This window comes from Myxine glutinosa, chromosome 5, assembly GCF_964187855.1.
Source record: "Myxine glutinosa chromosome 5, kmMyxGlut1.1, whole genome shotgun sequence".
NCBI classification, from domain to species: domain Eukaryota; kingdom Metazoa; phylum Chordata; class Myxini; order Myxiniformes; family Myxinidae; genus Myxine; species Myxine glutinosa.
Window position 1 is genome coordinate 32939263 of NC_136265.1, and position 23189 is coordinate 32962451.

A 23189-nucleotide genomic window follows, 5' to 3' on the forward strand; every position below is an offset into this window, starting at 1 on the left:
TGCAAACCGAATGCAGCACTATGGTCGAAGTTTTGAGGAGAAACTCGGCCTGTGTGAGCTTTTTGAGGATTTTTGATTAATCTCTCTGAGGGCTGCCTGTTGGAGGCACAGTCGGTGCAGGAGAGATTTGGGTGGAGGAGGCTGTTCTCGGTGCACGTGGGATCGATCGTGAGGAAGTGGGAGAGGAAGCCAGAAGCTTGTGCTCCTCATCAAGTTCCGTCTGAGCCGGCCGGAGGCAACGTGCGGCTTCATCGTTCATTGTCTTGCAGGAACTGCTCTGGGCAAGTCGTTTGTGGAGTTTGAAGAGACCCACTGAGAAAGAGAAGAGTGGAGTGGAGTGGAGGCTCCACCCTCGGGACACGTGGCTGGGGCGAGGCAGCCAGGACGCCATCTGAAACAGGCCTGAATTCCCCTCCTCCCCTCCCAGTTTTATTTTACCTTTTATTTCCTTTATATCCTGGCGAATATTTCTTTGTCATTTTGCGACCCTCTCTCTCCCCTTTGGGATTAGCTAGGGTATACCGGGTGGGTCGTTTAATTGTCTCGTCTGTTTTGTCTTGGCGCCTGTCTGTCCTCTAATTACTTGATCTTTGCTGCTGCATATCAGCGGGTTTTCCTTTCCTTATGATTGAGCTTTTCCTTGGTGTTGCACCCTGTGTTTTTTCTTGGTTTTGAGTAAAGTATTTGCATTTATTTCCTTGTTTTGAATTTGCATTGCATTTCTGAATTGGCGTACTGTGTGTTGAAGATTGGGGGGGAGTGTAAAAAGTTGCGTCAGCATTTGGATGGTAGCTTCGCTCGGTCACTTCTGATTGCTAATATGGCGCGACCCGCCCATGGGGAACGTATTGGTCTCCCGAGCACATCAATTAGGATCTCCGGTGCAATAGGCAGTACCCCGAGCCCTTCACACAAGGGCCAGGTCGTAACAAGTGGTGTCAGGAGTGGGATCTTAGCCCAAATTAGAAAATGAGTGTGGAAATGGCAAATGCCGAGGTGGTAGTGTTTGGAAAAGGTAAAGAACTCGCTGATTGGCGTGTCGGCGATCTTAGGTCAGAGCTGAGAAAACGTGATCTCGACGTCAGTGGTTTAAAATGTGTGTTGGTAGATCGTCTTAGGGAGGCAATGAGAAAGGAGGAGGGTATTGATATGGACAAGTCTGAAGTTCAATTTGAGGAAATGGTGAAAACAATGCAGGAAGCTTTGCCAAAGAGGAAAATAAATTTTGCCCTTAACCCAGGGGTGGATGGTAGTGGCTTTTTAGATGGGGCAGTTATATCTGGGGAAAGGGTAACTGAGTCCAGCCAACTGGAGGGTATTGAAAAAAATTCTCCCGGTCGCCCATTCAATCACAGTAGCCCAGGAGCAGGCAGTGACAGCAACTGGGTGTCGCCCATGCCGAGGGACATCGGCCAGCAGTCGAGTTCCATTATGGCCATACTGGGGGTGCAAACTGAGAAAATGGATGGTCAGAGGGCTGAAATAAATGAGAAGATGGATGTTCAGAGAGCGGAAATAATTGAAAGAAATAAGAGATAGATGTTCAGAAAGCCGAGATAAATGAGAAGATGGATGCTCAAAGAGTTGAAATCACTGAGAAGATTGATGCTCAGAGTGCTGAGGCCAAAAATATTGTTGCGGTTTTCCGAAGCCCGTTCCCGTTACAAAGGGGAGATTAAGCCCCTTTTTCTCTCTGGGTCTTCGAAACCGCGAGACTGAGTCGCCACTTCCGGGCAGACGTGGAAAAGGGTTTCGGGACAATTTCACACGTACCTTGAGTACCCACGCCGCAGCGGCAGCGGGAATCGAGTCTCACACGAACCACGTGTAATTGAGTACACCCGAGCGGAATGCGTACCACGTGACTCATGCTATTACCTTTCTATAGAACCCGATTAGAGCGATCTAATTCGTACCATGCGAGGTCAATGATGGAAAACACAAGACGGTCGAATCAGAAGGAATAACAGGGTTTATTTACACTATTTACAGGAATTTGAAGGAAAGGAAAGGGACACAGGGCAGAACTTAAACAGTCTTATACTTATTCCCAGACAATGGGCCCACTTACACACACAGGGAGATGGAGGAAGAATGTTTGCGCCCAAACGCGCCTGCTTCGGTCGCTCCTGGAACAGCTCACCCTGTCGCGGCCCTCGGGCGGTCACAGCACGTATCCCGGTGAAGGCAGGCAGGAGGGAAAATCCTCGCGGCGCGTATCCAAGCAAAGGCAGGCAGGAGGAAATATCGCGCGTCTGTGGCCCGGCGCTGGTCGTCTTTACAGCGCGATTAATACTGCGCAGAGCGCGGGGAGCAGGGCAAGTTGATGTACAACGGAGTTATACAGTTCATCCGATATGACTCGACACAACGCAATCTCACGCGCGTATTCTCACAACTGAGCGCTCCGAACTGACCTCCTCGCAAACTCAACTCACCGACTCAACTCCGTGCTCGTCAACTGACTCGTAACTGATCTCACCCGAACTCCCGTGGGGGGGGCTCTGGGCACAGGGTTATATGGCCCCGCCCGAGCCCGAATCGAATGTTACAAACCCCACCTCTTGCCGCAGTTGTAAGCCACTCCCCTCGAGCCCTGATTGGCGGCTCGTGCTTACCGGCCACTCCCACTCCTCCTGCCCCGCCTTCCTTTGGCCTCGGTCGACTTGTTCAGGCCTGCCTCATGGTATTTCGCGCCAAACCCAAAAGCATCGAAGCATCATAAGGACACCTAATTTCCATTATCCTACTCAACGCAAAACTAACACAGGAAAAGGACTACGCTTACATTTACTAAGACATAACTGAATTATCGCGAGGCTACATGTTGTAGTGTAACTAACTAGGAGGGGAAATTAACCTTTATTATAAAACCACAAAACCGCAACAATATGAAAGGACAGATGACTGGACTTAAGGAAGAAATGGAAACTTGTTTCCAAGTAATGGAGAGGAAGTTGGAAGGGATTAGGACAGATAAAATTAAAGAACAGAATACGTGGTGTATGGGGGACATATCGCAACCCGGGGATATCTCCAAATCTGCTGTCGAGCTCAGCGGGCTTAACGTTTACGTTACCATGGGGATGATGGCGGGTAACGCATGCAGTCAAGACATTGCATGTGGCCCTTATAATGGGGAAGAAAACTTAGAGGCGTATTTAGCACAATTTGAGTGCGTTGCCAAGTTGAACAGTTGGACAGTTAGTCAAAAGGCGGCTATGCTGGTAGCGTCATTGAGAAGAAGGGCATTGGGGATACTGAATGGCCGGCTAGAAGACCCACTGGGCTATGATGAAGTGGTAAAATGCCTCACCAGACGTTTCGAGACAGCACATCAGGTTGAGTTGGCATGGGTACAGCTCATGCAGCGGAAGTGGCGACCCCCGGAGACGTTCCAGAATCTGGCGGGTGACATTGAATGCTTAGTAAAGCTGGTTTACCCGGAGGTGAAGGGACAGGGATTTGAAAATCTGGCTTGTGAGTATTTCATAGCAGCCATAGGTGGGGAATTGCAATCACAAGTTCGTCTACAACGGCCTCAGGGTCTGTATCAGGCAGCGGGGGTTGCTTCTGAATTGCGGATCATTCATACACATCGGTCGCCCCCATACGCACGGGCAGTAATTCGTCAGGCACATCACCTAGGAACCGAAGAGGTGGAGACTCCCAAGCGGTATGAAGGACCGGCTGATGGTATTGAAAGGGGAGAAGGTTACGCCACCAAACAGGATGTGCAGAGGCTTCATGAGGTGATACAGCAGGGTTTTGGGACCTTAGGGAAGCAACCTTTGGGGGACCACCAGGAAACAGGGTGTTTTCTGATCCCCAGGGAAGGGTCCCCACATGCTGGAGGTGCGGAATACAGGGCCACTTGCAGTCGGAGTGTAGGTGGCACGTACGTCAGCAGGAGTTCGTAGGAGGAAGAGGACCGAGACAGGATGTAAATGAAACAGCATGGCAGTTGCTCCGATATGGGGGGCGTTAAGCCATATCGCAGAAGGGAGATCAGAGGGCCCCAAACGAGATGGAGCTAGCCATTCGGGAAACCGGACGTAGCCGGTCGTGTGGGGCGACAGCCGGCTGTGAATGGGGAAGCTTCAGTCGTGGTGCTTGGTTTGAGTGGAGTTGGGGAACAGCTGCAGAATGTCGCAGTTTCTTGTACAGTGGAGGGGAAACAGATTCGAGCAATTGTGGATACGGGGTCGAATGCAACCGTTGTACATCCGGACATGCTGCGACACAAAAAAAAGGGATGGAAACCACTCGCCCCTGGAGCAGGGTGTCATCTGAAATTGGCCAATGGGGAGATAGTGCCAATACTCGGGAGTGGAGTCATCAACTTGCGGTTGGTTGGGATGGAGTATAACACAAAGGTGTGGGTGGCGGAACTCTGTGACCCTTGCTTGATTGGACTGGATTTCCTGGCCGAAAACGGTTGCCAGTTGGATTTTGATCGGATGTGCTTGAAGATTGGAAAGGACATGGTTCTATTTCAGGAGCAGAGAGAAAAAGATCCAAAGGATGCAAGTGTAATTGTGCCCGTGTCTGTGACTGTACCACCAAACTCAGAAATGCTGATCATCGCTCAGCGAGCTATCGTCAGGGTGTGAATCATCCCCGCTGGGACTAGTGGAACCGATGGAAGAGCCAATGACTTACGGAATCGCAGTTGCACGAACGTTAGCAGGGTACGAAGGAACACGGGTCCCAGTGCAGGTGCTAAATGCCACCGATCAGCCAAGGGTTGTGAGAGCGGGCACCCAGCTAGCTACCTGGACGTCGGGGATAGAGGTGGTAGAGTGTAATGGGAGGTCCGGAGTAGAGGACCCCACAGGGCGCGATGATGGTGAGTGGCCTGAAGAACTCGCAGATCTAGAACAACGCAGTATTGCAGGACTCAGTGAGGATCAAGCCAAACAAGTCCACTGGCTAATTGCCCGTAACCGAGACTTGTTCATGCTAGCGGGTAAGAAGCTGGGCCGCACGAAAATGGTAAACCATCGGATTGAGACGGGGCGGCAAGACCGATTAAGCAACTGCCAAGATGGCTACCATTTGGAAAAAGGAAACAATTCTATGGCATGGTAGAACGTTTCAATCGAACCTTAGGTACCCAGCTGGCAATGTATGTGAATGATACTCACACCGACTGGAATGAGGGGTTACCGCTGATTCTACTGTCATGCAGAACGGCGGTGAGCGAAGCCACCGGTTGCACACCCGCACTCCTGATGTATGGTCGAGAACTAAGACTCCCCCCAGATTTGATTTATGGAGGACCACCCGATCAATACATCCAGACCTGGCCCCACTATGTCGAAGGCCAACAACGTGATATTGAACAGGCGCATCAGTTTGCTCGGGACTGGTTGCAGCGCTCCGGACAGCGCATGAAAACTAGGTACGACACACAAGCCCGGGGAAAGCAGTTTAAGGAGGGAGACCTGGTGTGGGTGAGCAACATGAGGCGGCGGAGAGGGCTCTGTCTCAAGTTTGCCGATCATTGGCAGGGTCCGTGTCTCATGATGAAGCAAGAAAATGACGTCATTTATCGCATGCGGCAGGGACAGCGAGTTGCGCCACGCGTCCTCCACCGGAACAGGCTGAGGGAATATAATGGGGACTCCATCCCTGAGTGGGTACGACTCGGCCAAAATAAGTTGGGGAAAAGACCGAAAACCCACACCCCAAATAACTGCACCCCACAACAGCATGACCCAGGGGATGGAATTGGTAATAGCAATTTGGCCGCCCAAAGTGGGAGGGGAAAACGCAATATTCAGCGCCCAGCTTATCTTCGCGACTATGACTTGACTTGAGAGGCTGTGGGGATAGGTCTATCAGGAGGGGTTGTTGTCTTTGTTCCCCACTTCCCTCTCCTAGATTCAGCGGAAGCTTCTGGCAATATTCTGCGTGGCGTTCCCCATCTTCGCTTCAAGCTTGGAAGAGAGAGGGAGGGATGCAAGTTGGTTGCCTTGCTCGCTGTCGCTTGAATCCTGTAAACCATCAGGACACAACAGTTGTTTTTTTTTTGTTGTTGTTGTTTATTATTATTATTATTAACTGTGCTATGTGACTCTATTGTGATGGAGGACCATGCTCCCTATGTTTTGAATTTTGTGTCAGTATATGTTCTGTGTTATAGGACTAAACAGGGGTGTAGAGTAGAGAACCCACATTTACTTGGATTCGATTATATAGTCAAGCCGGGACGGCTCTGGAACCAACCAAAATGCAACCAAAAAATCTTGTCTATCTACCCATGACAGGTAAAACCATTTATAGAATAAATTTTCGGATTACCGACCAAGATAATCGTATGATTTCTTTTAATGGAGAAATTATATCCATCAGAATTCATCTTCGTGAAGTTTTCTAAGAAATAAATAATGGTTATTGTAAGGAAACACGAGTTGAGAAAATAGAAAATAATTAAAAAAGATGGGGAAGGTATGTTCCTTTCACCATATCGTGAGGGTAGAGGTATGTATCTTGGTAGAGGATATTATAAACCGAAGAGACAACGAGGTGTAGAACAATTTAGAAATAAAGGAGATGGGATAATTGATACTCTAATGGGTATAGGTTCAACAATTCTTAAACCTAAGGACCTCATCGGTTCAACCGCTTCTGCCGTGGGAAATGTAGCGAGTGCTATAAAGAGTATAAAAGACGCTCAAAAAGTCTCATAAATTACAAGCTATCAAAGAAATTAAGAAAGGTAAAACTCAATTGTCTCCTCAAGAACGTCAAAAAATAATTCAAATACTTGGGTCGGGGTTTCAAAATTTTTAACATTTTTTTTACAAAATAAATACAAGTATGGAAGCGATTGATCTAAGACATCTATACAAGTATCTATGATTTGGATGATACCATTATCATCTCAAACTCTACTAAAAAGGAAGACTACTTTAAGGTAAATGCTATTACAGGAACAGATTGGAATACAAACAGAACAAAAAGTTTTGAAATAAATAATCAACAAACTTATTTGAATCTAGCTGATAGTTTCTTGTTGTGTAAATTTTCATTCACTAAAGCTACAAATAACACAAACGCTACACTCGTAAATGATTTCTTCTGGAAAATGTTTGATAGTGTTCGTTTGTATATTGGAACACAAGAAGTTGAAGCGGTTGATTATGTATATGCGACATCTGAAATGATGAAATTTATGCTGTATTCGTTCAGTGATAGAATGGGTAAAGGTTCTGTTGAAGGTTTTATCCCTGATATAGCTACAGGAACAAACACTGACCCTGGTTATAATCAAAGAAAGGCAATGTATAACGATGATACAAAAGCCGAAAATAGTTTTATCGTAGCCGTTCCCCTTAAGGGTATATTTGGATTCTGTGATTATGATAAAGTTCTGTACAGACTTAAAATTAGATTTCAACTACAAAGGAATGATAATGAAAATAGAATGCTTTTTGGTATTGCTAATGCTTTTGGTGATAATAATAAATTTAAAATTAATGACTTGTGTTGGTATATCAGTGTTGGTATACTTGTGTTGGTATACCAAATTCCAACACAATGACTTGTGTTGGTATATCAGTGAATATACTCCTAATCTTAAAACGGAAGAGATGTTGAATAGAAGACGTAACTCAAAGAAACCGCTAAGTGTATCATACCTTAAAAGAAGATGTCAACACGTTAAACTGAATCCAACGACCAACACGTGGAATTTGGGTGTTCTAGAAGGAAAGCCACTATACCTTTGGCTTATTTTTAAGAAACCAGATGGAGATACTGCTACTGATAAGAATATTGCGCTGAGTGATAATGCCAAGGTGAAACAACTTCAAGTTTCTTTGGATGGAACATTTTATCCACGAGACAGATTAGAAATTGATTGGGAAAAAAATGATTACGCAGAAGCCGACAAATCTTATCAAAAGGTACGTGAAAGTAATGGTAATAATGAACCCGTTTTGGATATGGTTGCGTTTCAAAAACTTTGTACAATTTACGCAATTGACTTGAGTGCTCAAAAGGAAACTATAAAGTCCAATAGAGTAGATACTTCTCTATACATTGAAAGAGGGCAGAGTGAAGAAGTTAATACATATTGTTTGCTTTTGGAATAAACAGAATTGCAGATCAATACGGATAATGGTGTAATGATTAATCTTACATAGTTTTTTCTAATAAATAAATGAGTAGTAAAGTGGGGGTATATGTTAATCAGGTTAATCTTAATAAACTATCATCTTGTATTAAAGAGCAAAAGCCTTGTATGATTAATGTTAATGCAATTCAGAGAAAAGGAGCCATTAGAATTGATGTTTTACTGAGGAGAGAACAGGTGAAAACTTTGAACGACACTGGTCATCTTAAAATTAAAATGTCAAAACCTATGTTGAAAAAGTATTTAATAAAAGAAACAAGCGGAGGATTTCTCCCGTTTCTAATTCCTTTATTTGCGGGTTTAAGTGCGACAGGAGCCTTGACGGGAGGTATTTCAGCTGCGGTAAAAACCGCTAATGAAAGGAAGGCTCAACTACAAGCTCAAAAGGAGTTGGAGAAACAAATTAGTGGAAATGGTGTAATTGTGGATTTTGCTCAAAAACCTGAAAGCCTACCTGATAAAGCTCGATTGTTGGTTGGAGATATGCAGAGTGTGTTCGCCACGTTCGGCACACGCGATAGCTCGCTGCTCTCTGATTGGTTGAATCGTTTTTTGGACATAGCTCGGTAAGTAATTGTCCGATTAATATGAAACCTTGAAAAGGCACATCCTCGGGTCCCCAGCAATATACCTGGCAAGTTTCAAGTATATCGGACCGGTAGTTGTCGAGAAACAGCGGTCGCATACACACACACACACACACACAGACAGAGATTAGTGGAATTATAGATAGATAGATACGGCCTTCTTTAAAAAAATTCAATTGTAAGCAGATAATTAAATTTAATGAGGAAAGGTGTGTGGTCAGTATAACCAGGTGTTGTAGTCCTTGAGCCAGACCAAAAGTAATGCTCCGGCGGGGGGAGTAATTCTCATTATGATTTTCCATTAGACCAATGTCTCAAGTGTCAGAAAAGGTGTGATGGACATCTGAGAACGGTAGCTTAGTGCCCGGATGGACGCCATCTTTGAAACCACCCAGCTCGAAAATGCCCATTTGGTGGGGTACATTGTTGCACGTGTATCTGGACTTCTATACTAGCTATCGATGTGCGGTTGACGACTAAATATACGTCCGATGTGTACCGTCTAAATAAAAAATAATATGAAGCATTTTGTTTTAGATTAATTATTATAAAAATCAATTATCGAAAAAAAATAATATATTTTTCAATATTTTATTATTAGACTTGTACTTTTTTTAGTGAAACAACACTGGTATGATTTTCCAAATTATGCATTGTGCTACACCGTTTATCTGTCTATAAAAATAACTCAAAAACTAAAACATATCATCCACCACGAGTGTACACAAAAAATATATGAAAAGGCATGCACTTTCCACAAACCGAAACTATGTCAGTTGGAATTTCCCGCCGATAATCAACCCACAGAACCCAGTGCCGAAAGTGACGTCAGTCTATTCTATATCTATATTCTATATCTCAGTCTGAGATTTGTTGCGGTGACCTGATTAATTTCTGAGGGGGGGGGGGGGGGGGGGTGGCTTAAGAACTAAAAGTGAACATGTTAGATGGCGCCACATACAACTCTATTATAGAGTTGTATTGTGGCGCCATCTAACATGTTCACTGACTTGGATGAGTATGTCTATGTAAGCTGGCGAGCTTTTCGGATATCAGAGTAATCTAACATCAGTCTTTTTGTTCTTTCAGCTGAGATGGCCGCTGTCGAGGCGAAACGGGCGAAGATTGAACCTGAGTCCGGAACGTGCATCCTGTGCAGCAAGAAGTCGCCACTCTCTGAACTAAGCAAGGCAGCGGGCAACAGTTCTTGGAAGACATTGTGTGACGCAGCCGCAGTTAGAAACTTTTATCCAATTCTAAAGCTAGTCCAAGAAGGCGCAGTTGAACTTCCTAATATTCCAATATTATACCATAGGGCTTGTAGATCAGACTTCACTCACAAAAACCACCTAGCTACTTTGACCAATGCAGCTAGAAGTTCTTCAGTTGATACTGGCGATGCGGTGCGACGGCGATCATCACGGGAAGAGACAGGATCAACTTCAACGGTCTACGATGATAAATGCATTTTTTGCCAGCGTGCTTCAAAATTCATAAAAGGCAGTCGTACCCGTGAAACAGTTGTCTTGGCTGTTGAACTTCGAGCAGATAAGACAATAAGAGATGCTGCGACAGCTCGCAACGATGAGAGAGTTTTGGCATTGACTACACGAGATATGGTTGCAGCTGAGGCTCACTACCACTTCTCCTGCTATAGAAACTACACACGGCCCCAAAAACCTCAAGTAGAAACTGACATTGAAGATAATATCGAGAAAAAAGAAATGATACGATGTATATTCAATTTCATTCGCACTGACTTGTTCTTGAACCCGAGGATTGTTCCAATAGTTGATGTTGCAACAGATATCCTGTCTTCAGATACATTTTCAGTTGATGTTCGTGACTCCATCAAGAAGAATCTGCAGCGCACATTACAAAGAGAGTTTGGAGAATCGCTCATCTTCTTCAATGTGAAACACCGTGTATACTTGATGCCCGATAATCTGACAAAGCGAGAGATTGCTGCAGAGTGCGTAAACCTGAAAGCAGAAGTGAAAGCATTTGAACGAACGGACGGTGAAAGTAACATTGTGCGTGCAGCTACTTCACTGCGACACCAGATCAAAGATGCTCATTACAATGAACGTTGGCCGCCTCAGCCAGCAGAACTCACTTCAGATTACGTGAAGATACCAGATTCTCTTCGTGTATTTCTGCATACTTTGATTTGCGGGAGTGGGGGTAGCTCTGCGCGTGCCGACACACTGGTATGGTCGATGGCTCAAGATATCATCAATGCTGTACACCGGGGTACCATCAGAACATCGAAGCATGTCCTACTTCCGTGGGTCATGAAAACGCTCACAGGTAATACAGAGGTCATCAGAATATTGAATCGACTCGGGCACGGATGTTCGTACACAGTTCTGGAAGAAATCGAGACAGCGCTATGCATAGACAAATTAGCAAGTGTGGAGAAAGATACAGTACCACTTCCGTCACATGTGCACCCTTCGGTCCCGACTGTATTAGCATTCGATAACATCGACAGGCTAGAGGAATCGCTGAGTGGTGGCGGAACATCGCATCGCGTCAACGGTATCATCGTCCAACCGAAGTCGCAGTCGTGTTTGCCGCCCCAACCTCCATCGGCAGTATCCAAAGCAGATAAGAAGCGATCTATCCCGTCATCCAGCGATTTAGTTCCAATATACAGCGGTGGGAAACGAGAGGGCCCACCTGCAATCAAGCCTGCAGATCTTTCTGACACTCTTGCAGGCGCAACATCCCTTGCGCAGCGCCGAAATCACGTATGGATTATGACTCGCATGCTGGAACCATGCGACCAGACAATCAGTTCGTGGACTGGTTTCAACATCATGACTAGAGATCGTGTTCAGGTGACGGAAGATGTAGTTGGCTACCTGCCGACTATAAACGCGCCTGCCACAGATATGGCAACAGTGCAAGAAATCCTCAGAGAAGCTCTGAACATCATGTCATCACTTCAGCTTGAGCGTATACCGGTGGTGCTAGACCAGGCACTATTTGCTAAGGCGACCGAAATAGCATGGAAAGATGTCGATCGATATGGAAGAATCGTGCTCATGATGGGGAACTTCCATACCATCTGTAACTTCATGTCGAGCATTGGGAAAATGTTTGGAGATGCAGGCCTTCGGGATGTAGCTGTTGAGTCAGGAGTAATCGCTGAAGGTTCCATCAACAGGGTTCTGGAAGGCAAGCAATACAACCGTGCTGTGCGACTCCACAAGTTGATGTACGAGGCACTAATGCGCATCATTTGGAAGGGCTTCCAGGTGTGGATAGAAAGCAATCATCCTGACAAGGAACCCCAGATTCGAAGCACTGACCTCAAAATTCGCAGCATCAAGGAGGATGTTTGCCACGAGACTCTCGCTGCTGCTCTCGATGATGATTCATGTGTACAGAGCTTTGACATGTTCGCGAAATACCTACATTTTCTGCGAACCAAACATGGAGACCTGGCTCGCTTCTGGATGATGTATATTGATATGGTAGAGACCCTGCTGGGGTTGATTCGTGCGGATAGAGAAGGCGACTGGATGCTTCACTTGGCTTGTGTCAGAAGAGTGATCCCTTGGTGTTTCGCAATGAACAAGGTGAACTATGCTAGATATCTACCAGTGTACTATGCACAGATGACGCAACTCCACGAAACATGCCCGAGTTGTACAGGCATTTCAATCAAGGCTACTTCTCCGTACAGCTTAGACCAGGGAATCCATTTGCCAGAATCGCTGTTGATCAGACAACAGAAGAAACAGTAAACAAAGATACGCAAACAGCTGGAGGAACACGAGGTTTTAGTCTTCGACAAGGGGCTGTGTCACGATACTATCTAACTGCAGAAAATCGGGCTACTGCACTGAGGCAACTACGAGAAACTATCCTTGTGAATGGCAGCGACACATCTCACGCCAAGCACCCTGACTTGTCTACTTCTCGCATCAAACGTGATGAGTCTGGCGTCACAGCTATCTGTGATCTACTGGAAAATGACTGGACCAATCCATTCGCCGATGATCCGTCATGTCTTCTCAGTATATCTACCGGAGCGGCTGCGAGGGAGGACGTTTCTAATGACCTACTCAACACCCTGCAAAAGGGGGAAGCGGCGTATCAAAGCTTCCAGAAACGTCTTGAAGAGGGAACAGGCTTTCATGACACATTGAACAAGCTAAACTTGAAGACCTTTGGTAAGATCAAGCAGAAAGTTGTGAAGGGCACAAACAAGGAGATCGTCCTGAGAGCTGACAGACAACTGTTTGCCACCATGATACTCATCGCCAAGACAAGGAACCTCGACATGCAACTTGTCCTTTGTCACCCACTAGGGCCGTTACCATGGTCTTTGGCAAACGTTGATGGGTCAATGAAAAAAACGAACAAAGCTGCACTTGCAAAACACATGGAAGGTCTTGTGGAACCAGCCGAGAACGTTGACAAGCGAAGTGCAACAATAATTGATGCGATGGCTCTCATACAAAAGATGCATGGCGAGAACGACACGTTCGAAGAACTATCTGACCGCATCCTTGCTGCAGCGCTTCACGCTGGTCAAGGCAGTGAGCGCATCGATGTTGTCTTTGACACATACACAGAAGAATCCATCAAAGCAGCTGAGCGTGTGAACCGCGGTTCAAATGAAGACATCAGTTTCAGCGAGATCAGACCCGCACACAAAATCATGAACTGGCGGCGTCTCCTTGCTTGCAGCCAGACAAAGGAGAAACTGGTTGTGTTTCTGGCGGAGTCGTGGAAACATGAAACAAATCGCGAAAAGCTAGGCAACAGAACACTGTATGTCACCTGTGGTGAAAAATGTCTGGTACTGACCCGCGATAGGTGGAAGTTGGTGCAAGCACTCGAATGTAGCCACGAGGAAGCAGACACGCGTATGTTTCTCCACGCAAAGCACGCCGCTACCCACTACAAGACGATCATCTTAGTGGCAGATGACACCGACGTTCTGATCATCAGTCTTCATCTCAGCAGAACCATCGATAGTCAGCTCTTCATCAGACGAGGAACAAAGGTTCGAGTCAGAATGATCGACGTTGGAAAGTTGGCTGCGGTATTGGGGTCTGGAGTTTGCAGTGCATTGCCAGGGCTTCATGCATGGAGCGGGTGTGACACTGTGAGTGCTCTGGCTAGCCAAGGAAAGATAAAGGCTTTGAAGCTTGTGCAAGCGAATGAGCTGTATCTTCAAGCATTCACAGATCTGGGATCTTCGTGGAATGTACCAACAGACGTCTTGAATAGCATTCAGGCCTTCACGTGTCAGCTGTACGCCAAGAACACGAAGATCGTCGGTGTTAATTCGCTCCGTTATCACATGTTCTGTGCAAAGAAGGGCCAGATCGAATCTGGACAATTGCCGCCTTGTGAAGACTCCTTGATGCAGCATACGCTTAGGGCCAACTATCAGGCGGCTATCTGGCGACGCAGCCTTGAAAACCTACCAGACGTCCCAACACCATCAGCAGGACATGGTTGGGAACTCGATGATGGCGGTTCGCTCACAATCCGATGGATGGCGGGTCTACCAGCTCCAGATGTCGTCTTGAATCTCATCTCATGCACATGCAGAAGGACGTGTCGACCGTCAGATTGCTCCTGCATACTGAATGGGTTGAAGTGCACTGTTGTGTGTAAGCTGCAGGGATGCTCCAACATGGTGCAGGATGATGCTATCGTGGCTCAGGATGCCAATGACTCTGATGGCGACTCTGATGATTAACTTTGTGTGCACTGTATATTGTATAGCATATGTTGTTCTCTATTATAATGCAGGCCAAATTGCCTGAAAATCTTTATAGACAGATAAACGGTTTAGCAAAATGTATAATTTGGAAGATCATACTGGTGTTATTTGACTAAAACATGACATGTTCAATGATACCTCCGCTTGCTTATTAGGAATATACATCGTATGGTGTTAAAATCAGCTCCATACGTCTTTCCAAACTCTAGTAATGAATAATTAATATAATTGGCGGCCATTTTGAAATCCAAGATGGCCACCAAAGTGCAGATTTCCTATGTAACAATTTCCGCCTGCTTATTAGATATCGTATGGTGTTAAAATCCTCTCCGTACGACATTCCTAACTTGCGTTATCGTCAGAATAGATAATGCCAGCGGCGGCCTAAGTCATTTTATGCCTCTTTACATTTATTTGTTGTAAACTTGTGGTGGATGATATGTTTTAGTTTTTGAATTATTTTTATAGACAGATAAACGGTGTAGCACAATGCATAATTTGGAAAATCATACCAGTGTTGTTTCACTAAAAAAAGTACAAGTCTAATAATAAAATATTGAAAAATATATGATTTTTTTTCGATAATTGATTTTTATAATAATTAATCTAAAACAAAATGCTTCATATTATTTTTTATTTAGACGGTACACATCGGACGTATATTTAGTCGTCAACCGCACATCGATAGCTAGTATAGAAGTCCAGATACACGTGCAACAATGTACCCCACCAAATGGGCATTTTCGAGCTGGGTGGTTTCAAAGATGGCGTCCATCCGGGCACTAAGCTACCGTTCTCAGATGTCCATCACACCTTTTCTGACACTTGAGACATTGGTCTAATGGAAAATCATAATGAGAATTACTCCCCCCGCCGGAGCATTACTTTTGGTCTGGCTCAAGGACTACAACACCTGGTTATACTGACCACACACCTTTCCTCATTAAATTTAATTATCTGCTTACAATTGAATTTTTTTAAAGAAGGCCGTATCTATCTATCTATAATTCCACTAATCTCTGTCTGTGTGTGTGTGTGTGTGTGTATGTGACCGCTGTTTCTCGACAACTACCGGTCCGATATACTTGAAACTTGCCAGGTATATTGCTGGGGACCCGAGGATGTGCCTTTTCAAGGTTTCATATTAATCGGACAATTACTTACCGAGCTATGTCCAAAAAACGATTCAACCAATCAGAGAGCAGCGAGCTATCGCGTGTGCCGAACGTGGCGAACACACTCTGCCTCGGACGGCACATTTGAGAGCGTATTCATTTATTTCACGTTGGCAAACTATGTTGCCGCTATGTTGGCGTTAAACTATGTTTTAAAACTAATTAAAACCATTTCATGTAAATAGAGGGGGGGGGGGGGGGGGGTTGTCACTGTACTCGCAAGCCGTTCGCCGTTCGCTTTGGCGTTGCGAATGGACCAAAACATTTCATGGACCAAACCATTTCATGTAAAGCGTTCGCCGTTCGCTTTGGCGTTGCGAATGGACCAAAACATTTCATGGACCAAACCATTTCATGTAAATAGAGGGGGGGGATATAATTTTAGATATATATATAGTACGGGCATGCCCTAGTATATATAAAGCAGTAAAGTATGTTTGTTTGTTTGTTTGTCCTCTTATAACTCGAGAACTACTCATCGCAGAGAAAAACCAAAGGCATATTCGGAATCAGTACGTCTCAGAGCAACTACAGCACACCTTAAATTTTAAAAAAACTTCGGGTTTTAAAATTAGCGTATTAGCGCAGAAGCGCTAGCAGAAGAGGGAGGGAATCGAAACATGGGCCACTGTACGTTCGTTTAATACGTACGCGCTTGGATGGGCGGGGCGTATGGCGTTCATGAAATGGTCGAATGCGGAAGTGCTTGAAGCCGTTGCGAGCGACTCGCACGATCTCTTGTCATGGTCCACAAGATTATCACAGAGACGTGCAGCTTCCAGCATTACGAGATATGATCGAGACCTACCTTTGAGACCGGTCCCAGCCTTCTAGGCCCCGTGGTTGGTTCAGACGACCCCGACAAAGGACGTGTTGGATTTTATCGCGAGCCGATTCGAGCGCCGACGTGCCGGCGAACAAAACCAGTCATATCTTTTTAACGCGTGGTTCGATTTTTACAAAATAAACTTTTTCTTGAAGGGCTGAACCGTGCGCTCACAACGATACCGAGTTTGACCCTGGGAGAGCCGTTTTGCGCCGGCAAAGGCGCCTTGTTTTCCGTGATGACCATGTCGTGCTGCATAGATTACCATAAATTATAATATACTAGGGCATGCCCGTACTATATATATATCTAAAAGTATATCCCCCCCCTCTATTTACATGCAATGGTTTGGTCCAAAGCGAACGGCTTGCGAGTACGGTGACAATCCCCCCCCCCCCCTCTATTTACATGAAATGGTTTGGTCCAAAGCGAACGGCTTGCGAGTACGGTGACAATCCCCCCCCCTCTATTTACATGAAATGGTTTGGTCCAAAGCGAACGGCTTGCGAGTACGGTGACAATCCCCCCCCTCTATTTACATGAAATGGTTTGGTCCAAAGCTAACGGCTTGCGGAGTTTGGTAAAGAAATCGCCATCGCGTGCACAAACGCGCAGGAAAGCGAATGAATCGCAAATTAGTTTTAATTAGTTTTAAAACATAGTTTAACGCCCGAGCGAGTTTAACGCAATCGCAAATCGCATCGCAAAGCGAAAGAATCGCAAATTAGTTTTAATTAGTTTTAAAACATAGTTTAACGCCAACATAGCGCCAACATAGTTTGCCGACGGGAAATAAATGAATACGCTCTCAAATGTGCCTTCCGAGGCAGAGTCTGTTCGCCACGTTCGGCACACGTGATAGCTCGCTGCTCTCTGATTGGTTGAATCGTTTTTTGTACATAGCTCGGTAACTACTTCTCCGATTAATATGAAACCTTGAAAAGGCACATCCTCGGGTCCCCAGCAATATACCTGGCAAGTTTCAAGTATATCGGACCGGTAGTTGTCGAGAAACAGCGGTCACAGACAAACATACAAACATACATACATACATACATACATACATACATACATACATACAAACATACACACAGAGATTACTGGAATTATAGATAGATTACCGGCGGCGCGTTCCGTGACGTCACGGCTCACTTAATTGCAATTATCTCTGGGATTCCTTGGCCGAATCGTACCAACTTCTATATCTATCTATAATTCCATTAATCTCTGTGTGTATGTGTGTATGTGTGTTTGTATGTGTGTATGTGTGTATGTGTGTATGTTTGTCTGTGACCGCTGTTTCTCGACAACTACCGGTCCGATATACTTGAAACTTGCCAGGTATATTGCTGGGGACCCGAGGATGTGCCTTTTCAAGGTTTGAAATTAATCGGACAAGTAGTTACCGAGCTATGGCGATTTCTTTACCAAACACCGCAGGCCGTTCGCTTTGGACCAAACCATTTCATGTAAATAGAGGGGGGGGTTCTGTGGTCGTTGCGAATGGACCAAACCATTCATGTAAATAGAGGGGGGGGTTCTGTGGTCGTTACTGCCACGTGGTTTCAAAGTTTTTTTTTGTTGTTGTTGTTTGCACGCATGTTTTTTTGCACCCACGTACGGGCACGCCCTAGGATGTTTACACACACACACCCCTACACAAATTTTTTTTTTTTTTTTTTTTTGGCAAGGAACGGGCACCCACGTACGGGCACGTCCTAGCTTATATATAGTACGGGCATGTCCTAGTATATATAAAGCAGTAAAGTATGTTTGTTTGTCGTCTTATAACTCGAGAAATACTCATCGCAGAGAAAAACCAAAGGCATATTCGGAATCAGTACGGGCACCTTCTTCCCCCACACCCTCCCCTCCCCCCTTCCGCTCCCCCTACCCCCTATTCCCCTCCCTTCCTCCTCTCCCCCCTTCCCCCTCCCCCCCGTTCCCCTCCCCTCCTCTTCCCCCTCCCCTCCTCCTCCCCCGCCCGGCAATGCCGGGTACTTCTGCTAGTAGTTAATATGACAGTAGAAAAATGGGGGTATGATATGCCTGATTTGGGGTATAATTGGTCCTTTTCAATAAACCTACAAGATTTACATGATTTAAATCAGTCTCGTAAAGAAAAATGTTACCCGCTTGGTGAGGATAAGGAGTTATGTGGAAGTACAATTAGCAAACAACAAATACATGATTTCAGGAATAGAAAATTATATGACGGCAAAACAATAGTTTATATGACAAAGAAGGAAGCTAATGAGATAAATATAGAAAGCCGTGGAATACAAACCGATTTGGTAGTGGGAAGATGGGGTGGTATTACCTGTCATAATATTAATCTCACATATATTTCTGATACATAAATGGCAGGAAGAAGACTACAAGAGAATTATAATTTTTGTATTCAAGGATACCTAAAAGAAAAGGGTGCTCGGTATTACATACCTTATGAATTGGAACATATACATGGGAATTTTGTTATTAAGAACTGGCCTCATACTGATATCACCAAACCCACAAATGGAGACTTGATTAAAATATTAAATAAAAATGAACTTCTCAAAGTTATGAAATATAAAACTCTTTTAGAAATCATCAACAAATCTTATTGGTATCCTATTATGAGAAAAATAATTACAGATACAAGAATATCTCAAAATCCAGATGAATATATGTATGATATTCTTTGGGGCTCAAACTCTAGGGTAGCAAGGGATGAGGAAGGAGTTGAAGAGAGTGAGACAAGAGAGAAGGAGGAAAGAGAGAAAAAGGAGAGGGAGGAAAGGTAGAAAAAGGAGAGGGAGGAAAGGGAGAAAAGAGAGAAGGAAGAGAGTGAGAAAAAGGAGGAGGAAAGGGAGAGGCACGAGAGAGAAAAAAGAGAGAAGGAGGAGAGAGAGAAGAAGGAGAAGGAAAGGGAGAGGGAGAAAAAGGAGGAGGAAAGAGAAGAGAGAGAGAAGGAAGAAAGTGAGGAGAGAGAGAGGGAGCAAAAATATAAAAATATGGCCATTTCTGAGATTAATAAAAGAACAATCTCACCGAAGCACCGAAGAGGAAAATAAAGAATTAATGACTCTTGGGAAGATATTGGTTTCAAAATTTGCTGAGATGAGTTCAGGGATAAGATGTACATGAAGAAGAGAAAGGTCATATAGTTGATGATGTTGGGTTTATTGATTTTGGTTAAAGTTTAAGTTTTTTTCTTAAATAAATGGAGGAGAGAGTGAAGCCATTTCTAAGGATTCTTTATGTTTTAAAAATGAAGATCGAAATGCATATGTTGAAAACCAAAAAGGTTTTGGCACTATGTAGGACTTTTGTATATGTATAAATATGAGTTATTGTCTCAAATGTAAAAAGAAAACTAAATCTAAAAATATCTCTTATGTTAAAGCTAAAAATAATAGAGTTTATCAAAAAGGAATATGTCAAGTGTGTGGCTCTAAAAAGTGCCAATTCATCTCTCCTAAAAGTGGAGGAGCCATACAAAAGTTTCTGTCAGGAAGTAAATTTACAACAACTGGAATTCCTGGGGAACTTACATCTACCTGGATATTCTTTCTGTGGTCCAGGAACAAACTTGGATAAAAGATTAGATGAAGCTAACAATCCTAAACCCTGGTCTAAACCTCTAAATAGGGTTGATGAAGTGTGTATGAAACACGATATCGATTATGGTAATAGTACTACTCTTGATGAAAAACATGAAGCTGAGAGAGAAATGTTGTATAATTTGTCTTTGATACGAAATCCTACGTTGAGAAAAAAGTTGATCGATTTATCGTGAAGAAAATGATAAGTGCTAAATTGAGGTTGGGGCTTGGTCACCCAGGTGTTACAAAAAACTTTTAAGCTCTAATGATGTTATTAAGACTGAAGAGCTCAATAAAGTTTTGGCTGATGAATTACATAAACCAATAATCACAAAGTTTAAAAGAAGGAAGGTTTATTCAAAAAGGTTGCCCCTCTGGGCTGGTGCTCCTGCCTCACACCTAGCTCGTCTTCACGCTGTTGAAAGCAAAGCATTCAGAATCATTGGAATCTCCCGCGATGAAGCTAACTCCAAGGGCCTTTCACTCACTCACCGCAGGCAGGTTGGTGGTCTTTCTGTCTTCTACCGACTCCTCTCTGGCCTTTCCCCCCCAGCTCTCTCTGGGCTCTGTCCCGCAAATATTCCTACAGGTCGCACAAGATCTGCCTGCAACCCTCTTATGGTTAAACTGCCAAAATCAAGACTCTCTGCTCACCTTCACTCCTTCATTCCTCTTTTCTCCCGCCTCTGGAACAAACTCCCTCACTCTCTTCAATCCCACTCCACCCTCCAGGTCTTTAAAACAGCTGTTCACCACCATCTCTTATCTTCCCCCATCCAAAACCTTGATCTTTTCTATCCCCGATAATTTCACCCCAATTCCACTTTTTGAAATACCAACTTCTGACCTGGAAGTCCTTGGTGTCCTTGTGTTTTATACTTCTCCCACCCCCCACCCCTTCCCACGCCTCCTCCCCCCGAGCCCTCTCCCTCCCACACATCTCCCTGCTCTCAAATGTTGTGTGCTCTCAAGTGTTTGTGTGCTTCCCATTCTCTTGTCTTCCGCTCCCTCTTTTTATATATTTTGTTTGTCTGGTTGATTTGTTTGTGAAGTAAATGTCAGCTCTTTCACGAGCCTCGATTCAGTATACAAAAAAAAAAAAAAAAATAATAATAATAATAATAATAATAAGGGATTGATTACATTTGGTCTGCTGACTTGATTGAACTTGTTAATGATAAGGGATACAAGTATGCTTTAACCGTAATTGATTTGAGGAGTAGATTTGCATGGGTTGTCCCTTTGAAAAACAAGCATTCTGAGTTTTGCGCTGCAATACATGTCCCCTACCAAAGTTCAAAGTGCCATAACTTTGTCAATAATGATCGAATATGCAAATTTATGCACGGTTGATGCTAGTTTTCAAACTTGATCTGAGGTATGCTGAGACACGTGTGTCACGCCTCGCCTCATTGATAAGCCCGCAAGGTCGATCCGTGGAGCAGCCTGCACGTATTGCACTGTGTGAATTATATAATTACCAACTCACGGTCTGAGGTACTAGCGATTCAAGAGATATCCATTTTTTTAAATTTTCGTTTAATTAACGATATCTGCCAAACCACATGACCGATCGCAAATTCCAAAAGGACATGTTAGTAGACTGACATGCTGAACAGATCTGTGAAGTTTCCCCTCGATTGGATCAAAAATGAGGGAGGAGCTCGGTTTTAAAGGTTCATGCTTAAAAACGTCATAACTCTGAAACCATGTGATGCATGACGTCATGCTCACTGACTTTTTTGTTCGTCATGGGTATGCGATTCTGCCTGCAATGTTTGGCCTCGATCTGTTCAGCCGTTGCAGAGAAAAAGGGGTTTTTGTGTTTTCATGAAAACCAATATGGCGGCCGAACCACGTGACCTGTGACGTCATAATTACCATTAAAATATTCTACAAACCGAGTCCCCTCTACGGTGAAAATTTTATCTCAATCGGTCCTATTATTGTAGAGAAAATCTTTTTCAAAGGAAATTAAAACTTAAAATGGCACAGAGTTAAGGATCATCAGAATTATCAGAATTCCCAAAGTTCAAAGTGCCATAACTTTGTCAAAAATGATCGAAACGTCGTGAAGTTCCACCTTGATCTGTAACTTATCATGAGGAAACCATGTACCAAGTTTGAAATCCTTAGCATTAAGCGTTTAGAAAAAAAGTCCGGAAAAATGTTCTTTGCGTGACGGACTGACAGACTGACAGACTGACAGACAGAGGGAGGGCGTGCAAACCTATGGTCAGTCCCCTCCAGTGTACACCGGTAGGGTACTAATAAAAAAGGTGATACTTTAATGTTAGCCTTCAAGCTAATATTTGATCGGGATAAAAGGAAACCGAAGAAGTTATGGACTGATATGGGTACAGAGTTCTTCAACAAAGTGTTTATGAATTTCCTTAAAGATAACGGTGTTATATTATGCAGTACCTTTAATGAAGGAAAGGCAGTTGTTGTTGAGCGTTTTAATCGCACCTTGAAAGAAAGACTATATAAAAAATTCACACAACTCGGTTCTCAACAATGTGTATCTTTAATACAGGATATTGTTGATGATTATAATAATACAGTTCATTCATCAACAAAGTTAAAACCATCAAAAACATTTCCAAAATTAGGATTTGAAAAGGAGATAAATTTGAGAAAACCAAAGTTCAAAGTTGGTGATATTGTAAGAATATACAGATGGAAGTCATTTTGTGAAGGGGTATGCACAGAGATGGACCACTGAGCTTTTTAAAATTGTTGATGTAATGGATACAGTCCCTTGGACTTATAAATTGTATGATTTACATGGAGAAGAGATTTTAGGTTCATTTTATTCACAAGAAAGCTCTTTCACGTTATGAAGCTTTGTTAGCTCTTTCACAAGCCTCGATTCAGTGTACAAAAAAAAAAAAAAAAAAAGAATTGCAGAAGACAAAGTTGAAATAACCACATTCACACAAACCACAACCACACCAAAAAAAACACATTCACACAAACCACATCCATACATTACACATCCCCCACCCAGATTAGTTAATTAATTCCCACACACAGCTCAATTATTTAATTAGAAGAAAAAAATTCACTCATTCCATAAACCACGCCCACACAAACCACGCCCACACAAACCACACCCA